Genomic DNA, 7,218 nt, shown 5'->3' with positions numbered 1-7,218 from the left:
ATGTAGACTAACCCTAACCCAGATACCATGTAGACTAACCCTAACCCAGATACCAAGTAGACTAACCCTAACCCACCCTATTGGCTGGTTACCTCTCCTATGGAACCCTTTACACCCTATTGGATGGTTACCTCTCCTATGGAACCCTTGTTTCCCTATTGGTTGGTTACCTCTCCTATAGAACCCTTTACACCCTATTGGCTGGTTACCTCTCCTATGGAACCCTTTACACCCTATTGGCTGGTTACCTCCACTAACTACATCAGGAATGGGGGGTGTGTTTTGAATAGGTGGGGTAACTACATCAGGAATGGGGAGTCTGTTATGAATAGGTGGGGTAACTACATCAGGAATGGGGGGTGTGTTTTGAATAGGTGGGGTAACTACATCAGGAATGGGGGTGTGGATGCTTGTAGCTTCAAAGGCCCTAATAAATAGCCAATCAGATTGGTTCGTGCCGTCCCAGTAAACAAGGACACTTTTACTTTTCACTAACGGGATTAAGCAAATAATGCCTTCACACTTCACACTTCACACTTCACACTTCACACGCACACTTCACACTTCACACTTCACACTTCACACCTCACACTTCACACTTCACACTTCACACTTCACACATCACATTTCACACGCACACTTCACACTTCACACGCACACTTCACACTTCACACTTCACACTTCACACGCACAACGACGATGTTCAGAGAAAGTCGGGATGCTGCCAACGCGTCCAACCGATGGCGCTGATTGTTTGAATCGCCCGCTCGCTAGCTCTGCCGATATCCGCAGGATCATTTGAGGGCATTTGAAGAGCGCTCTTAATTGTTTAGTTTTTCACAGCTCTGAGTTTTTCCAGCAGAGCAGAGCCTGGATGTGCGGAGGGAGGCAATAGGGAGCACGGCAGTCCAAGACCTATAAAAGCACTGATAGCATCACACCACTGATAGCATCACACCACTGATAGCATCACACCACTGTCACATTACATCGGTCCATGTAGCTGCTTATAATAACTTGCTGTGCTGCCTGGGTTAGCTAGACACGGACTAAATTAGCCTGGGTTAGCTAGACACTGACTAAATTAGCCTGGGTTAGCTAGACACGGACTGAATTAGCCTGCAAAGATCTGTCCGCCAAGTCCGTAGGGATCTGTTCTACTGCCACTCCTTGTTTGAGTCATAATGGTTTATTTGAGCATACCATTCACATGAACGGTCACAGAGGAAGTGTGCTTCAGAGATGAGTTCCCTTAACAAAGTGACACGGTCCTCCCATGCAGGCAGTTATCTGCCCCCCATGTCTTTTTGTACCGCCTATCGACTAGACACGAAGAGAAAACTAGAATGGCACAAACTAGTCAACATATCCATAGACATATTTAGTTCAGATTCAACTGATATGTTACATTGATTAAGATTATAGATTGAGTGCATTGAAATATCACACATGCACAGACACTCATGGAGAGAGAGAGAGAGAGAGAGAGAGAGAGACAGAGAGAGAGAGAGAGAGAGAGACAGAGAGAGAGAGAGAGACAGAGAGAAAGAGAGAGAGAGAGAGAGAGAGAATAGAGAAAAAAGAGAGAGAGAGAGAGACAGAGAGAGAGAGAGGTAGAGAGAGAGAGAGAGAGAGAGCGGTAGAGAGAGAGAGAGAGAGAGCTCACGAAGAACAATGTTAGAAGTCTGATTTGGAAGTGTTTCCATCTGAAGTCCAGTGGTTGTGTCCGTCTGGGAGGTCTGGCAACTCGCCAAGCCTGACTCTCATAACACAATTTAGGCTGATCATTATTTGTGTATATTTTGAGAGAGATTACATCGCATTTGTCTCGACCGGAGGGCTTCAGGGGAGGGAGTAGGAGATGAGAGGGGGCTGACTATACGAACAGGGGAGAGGAGAGGAGAGGAGAGGAGAGGAGAGGAGAGGAGAGGAGAGGGCTGACTATACCAACAGGGGAGGGAGGAGAAGAGGAGGAGGGGAGAGGAGGCGGAGAGAGGAGAGAGGATAGGAGAGGAGAGGGGGCTGACTATACCAACAGGGGAGGTAGGAGGAGAGGAGGAGAGGAGGAGAGGGGACTGACTATACCAACAGGGGAGGGAGGAGGAGATGAGGAGAGGAGAGGAGGAGGGGAGAGGAGAGAGGGCTGACTATACCAACAGGGGAGGGAGGAGGAGAGGAGGAGAGAGGAGAGGAGGAGAGGGGACTGACTATACCAACAGGGGAGGGAGGAGGAGAGGAGGAGAGGAGAGGAGGAGGGGAGAGGAGAGGAGGATATGGGGTTGACTATACCAACAGGGCATAGTTCCCGCCCTTTCCCCTCTCTCCCCTCTCTACTCTCTCCTCTCTCTCCTCTCTCCTCTCTCCTCTCTCCTCTCTCTCCTCTCTCTCCTCTCTCCTCTCTCCTCTCTGCTCGGGCAATAATCATCTGTCTTGAATCTCAGTATGCCAGTTTTACATCCTCTGCTGTGAAAGAGGAAAACATTCAAAAGCATCACTTTTTAACTACACGTGCAGGTTTTTGTTCCACCCCAGCACCACAGCTGAGCAGGGACTAATTCAATTCCCAAAGGACTCCTTGATCTATCCTTGTGGATGTGCTATAGATTTGATACCTAGCCAGGAGTTGTATAAGAATACATCTAAGACCATCGTCCTCTCCCTCCATGACCAACCAGCTAGTATAGAGGTAGCATATAGTAGTAAATCTAGTATAGTGGTAGTATCTAGTAGTATAGCCAGTATAGTGGCAGTATATACTGTAGCAGCAAAGTGTTCTAGCTAGTAAAGCAGCAGTATCTAGTAGTATAGCCAGTATAGTGGCAGTATATACTGTAGCAGCAACGTGTTCTAGCTAGTAAAGCAGCAGTATCTAGTAGTATAGCCAGTATAGTGGCAGTATATACTGTAGCAGCAAAGTGTTCTAGCTAGTATAGTGGTAGTATCTAGTAGTATAGCCAGTATAGTGGCAGTATATACTGTAGCAGCAACGTGTTCTAGCTAGTAAAGCAGCAGTATCTAGTAGTATAGCCAGTATAGTGGCAGTATATACTGTAGCAGCAAAGTGTTCTAGCTAGTATAGTGGTAGTATCTAGTAGTATAGCCAGTATAGTGGCAGTATATACTGTAGCAGCAACGTGTTCTAGCTAGTATAGTGGTAGTATCTAGTAGTATAGCCAGTATAGTGGCAGTATATACTGTAGCAGCAAAGTGTTCTAGCTAGTATAGTGGTAGTATCTAGTAGTATAGTGGTATAGCTAGTATGGTGAGAGTATATAGCGGTGGAGTATTATAGCAGTATAGTGGTAGTAGATAGCAGTATAGTATTACAGCTGGTATAGCAGTAGTATATAGTGGTATAGAAGTATAGTTAGTATAGGTGTAGTATATAGCAGTATAGTAGTATAGATAGTATAGTGGCAGTATATAGTAGAATAGTATTACAGCTAGTACAGTTGTAGTATATAGTAGTATAGCTAATATAGCAGTAGTATATAGTAATATAGTAATATAGCTAGTATAGTGGTAGTACACAGTGGTATAGTAATATAGCTAGTATAGTGGTAGTATATAGTAATATAGTATTATAGCTAGTATAGCAGTAGTATATAGTAATATAGCTAGTATAGTGGTAGCATATAGTAGTATAGCTAGTATAGTGGTAGTATATAGTAGTGTGTAGCATAGTTAGTATAGTGGTAGTGTATAGTAGTATAGTATTATAGATAGTATAGTGGTAGTATATATAGTAGTACAGTACTATAGATAGTATAGTGGTAGTATATATAGTAGTACAGTACTATAGATAGTATAGTGGTAGTGTATATAGTAGTACAGTACTATAGATAGTATAGTGGTAGTATATATAGTAGTACAGTACTATAGATAGTATAGTGGTAGTATATATAGTAGTACAGTACTATAGATAGTATAGTGGTAGTGTATATAGTAGTACAGTACTATAGATAGTATAGTGGTAGTATATATAGTAGTACAGTACTATAGATAGTATAGTGGTAGTATATATAGTAGTACAGTACTATAGATAGTATAGTGGTAGTGTATATAGTAGTACAGTACTATAGATAGTATAGTGGTAGTATATATAGTAGTACAGTACTATAGATAGTATAGTGGTAGTATATATAGTAGTACAGTATTATAGATAGTATAGTGGTAGTATATATAGTAGTACAGTACTATAGATAGTATAGTGGTAGTATATATAGTAGCACAGTACTATAGATAGTATAGTGGTAGTGTATATAGTAGTGCAGTACTATAGATAGTATAGTGGTAGTATATATAGTAGTACAGTACTATAGATAGTATAGTGGTAGTATATAGTAGTATAGTATTATAGCTAGACAAAGAAAGCCTACGTATCTCTCAAAACATATTGTAATATTGGCACCTGTGAGTGTCGTGTCAGAACGCTGAGACAGAGTCCAGATATCATTCCTCACATTCTTGGGGATGACCCCGAAGCAACACTTTCCACAATATTTGACAGCGCATGCACACACACACACACACACACACACACACACACACACACACACACACACACACACACACACACACACACACACATACAATAAAGATGGAGTGACAAGTCGAAAAGGTCATTGAGGGTGGAGAGCTGAGGTCCATAGGTTTGAGGGCTGAGGGCTGAGGTTCAGAGGTTTGAGGGTGGAGGGCTGAGGTCCAGAGGTTTGAGGGTGGAGGGCTGAGGTCCAGAGGTTTGAGGGTGGAGGGCTGAGGCCCTGAGGTTTGAGGGTGGAGGGCTGAGGTCCAGAGGTTTGAGGGTGGAGGGTGGAGAGCTGAGGTCCAGACGTTTGAGGGTGGAGGGTGGAGAGCTGAGGTCCAAAGGTTTGAGGGCTGAGGTTCAGAGGTTTGAGGGTAGAGGGCTGAGGTCCAGAGGTTTGAGGGTGGAGGGCTGAGGTCCAGATGTTTGAGGGTGGAGGGCTGAGGTCCTGAGGTTTGAGGGTGGAAAGCTGAGGTCCAGATGTTTGAGGGTGGAGGGCTGAGGTCCTGAGGTTTGAGGGTGGAGGGCTGAGGTCCAGATGTTTGAGGGTAGAGGGCTGAGGTCCTGAGGTTTGAGGGTGGAAAGCTGAGGTCCAGATGTTTGAGGGTGGAGGGCTGAGGTCCTGAGGTTTGAGGGTGGAGGGCTGAGGCCCTGAGGTTTGAGGGTGGAGGGCTGAGGTCCAGAGGTTTAATTTTTCCTGGAGGCTGGACAAAAAGATAAATGTTGATAGGAAAACAAATCCAACAAAACTACAGTCCATCTGTTAGCTTCATCACCCATAGTCTACCTCTCGTGCAACCTTTCTGGCAAACACAGGTCATAGCCTTTCATAATACCAGACACGCTGAGTTGAAATGGCTGAAAAGTCAAGGAATGTCTGTCTTCTAAAGAGAGGGCTGCAAGTTAATCTACTGTACTGACTAGGCCCTCTGTCACACACACACACACACACACACACACACACACAAACACACAGACACACAGACACACAAACAAGCCATCTCCTCGGCTCCATCTCTGCACAGTGGAAAATAAACACAATGCAAACAGGATGTCACTTGTCAACATAGCCCTGGTTGAATTGGCCAGAACGAATGAATGTCAAACATCATGCTCCAAAACAAGTCCTACTAAACTGGCTGATTACCATTTAGCGTCTTACGGTGTCAATATTCAACAGCATGATTGCACTGATAGCTTCCTCTGTATGTAAAATGGACGTCTACCCCAGAATCCATCTAACCTGTTTTGTTGGAAATTGTTCCTTGTTTTTTTGTGATGCATCCGATTAAAAAAAATTGAAAACAAACTGTAACTTATTAAATATTGCAAAAATACTCCACTGCTTTTCTCCAATAACCAACATGAGTACATGACCATGTTCTGGTTGTCTGGATCAAAGACGGTAGAGACAGCTGACAACAGACAATAAACAGACACAAGCCTACAACTAAAACCCCAACGTCTGTACCATTAACAAATATGGGGTCCCATTCGAGTTTCCCTGATCTAGGATTTGTGCTTTCGTCGAAGGACAGACTCCTGATCTTCAGACAGGAAACCTTCATCACTTTAATAGTCTTCAATATAATATGGACAGAGCAGGACAGGATGAAAGTGAAAAAGAAAAAAATGAACTACGGCCGTGAGTAGAAGCTGGGATGCTCAAGGTTCAAAAAGGGTGTGCGTTACATTTGGTAATCAATGTCTATCTTTAATACTCGCTGTGACGAAACAGTGGTGTGGTTCTCCTGTCTCAGTTGAGAAGAGTGTGTTGAGGTCAGAAGGGGTTCAAATCCCAAGAAGGATCACAGACACTGCAAAACATATTCAGTCTCTGAACTGGAAGTCATGTTGGATTAAGTAGCACACGTTATGGTATTATCTTCCATACTCGCTAGCGGAAAACATTACGGGGACAGTCACTACTCTTTACAAAGATAATGGGACTTATCTTTACGGCCCCAGTGGTTAGCTCTCCTTTTGTTCACATGGGTTCTCAGAGAGCTGGGCGGCAGTGTCAGAGATGGAAGAGAGCCGGGACCTCTCCGTGTGTACAATGCATAGGGTTTATCATGCTGCACATCTGGAGAGCAGATGAGAAGAGGGAAAAGGAGAGAGAGAGAGGGGGAGGGAGGGAGGGGAGAAAAGAAGAAAGAGAGAGAGAGAGAGAGTGAGAGAGAGTGAGAGAGGCGGGGGAGAAAAGAAGGGGAGAGAGAGAGAGAGAGAGAGAAAAGGAGAGAAAGGGAGAGAAAAGGAGAGGAGAGGAAGGAGGTAAAGAAAGAGAGTGAGAATAAGACAGATAGAGAGAGAGAGAGAGAGAGAGAGAGAGAGAGAGAGAAAGAGATGACAGTCAAAGGGGGATCCATAGTGTTTAATTTGGTTTATCCTGTGAAGCTGAGGAGGGCACATCAAACTTGGTTGACTGTCAACATTACAAAGTAGCGAGCCCGCCCAAGGAGACAGGGACATCAATATTGTGTGAGAAATTAACAGAGTAACACTTGAGCAAATCTGTGCGGTGAGCATGTGGGTAATCAGTGTGTGTGTGTGTAAAACCAGCCTTCTATCAACAATGAATCCTCTCCAAGGTCTTGTCAGATGGAACGTGAGCACTTTTCCAAACAGAGAGACAGAGCTATCTGAAGAGACAAGAAACAAACAGCAGACGGATTTGATTGGATTCAACAATT

Source organism: Oncorhynchus mykiss, chromosome 15, assembly GCF_013265735.2.
Source record: "Oncorhynchus mykiss isolate Arlee chromosome 15, USDA_OmykA_1.1, whole genome shotgun sequence".
In the NCBI taxonomy this organism is placed as follows: Eukaryota; Metazoa; Chordata; class Actinopteri; order Salmoniformes; family Salmonidae; genus Oncorhynchus; species Oncorhynchus mykiss.
This window is presented reverse-complemented; position numbering follows the sequence as displayed.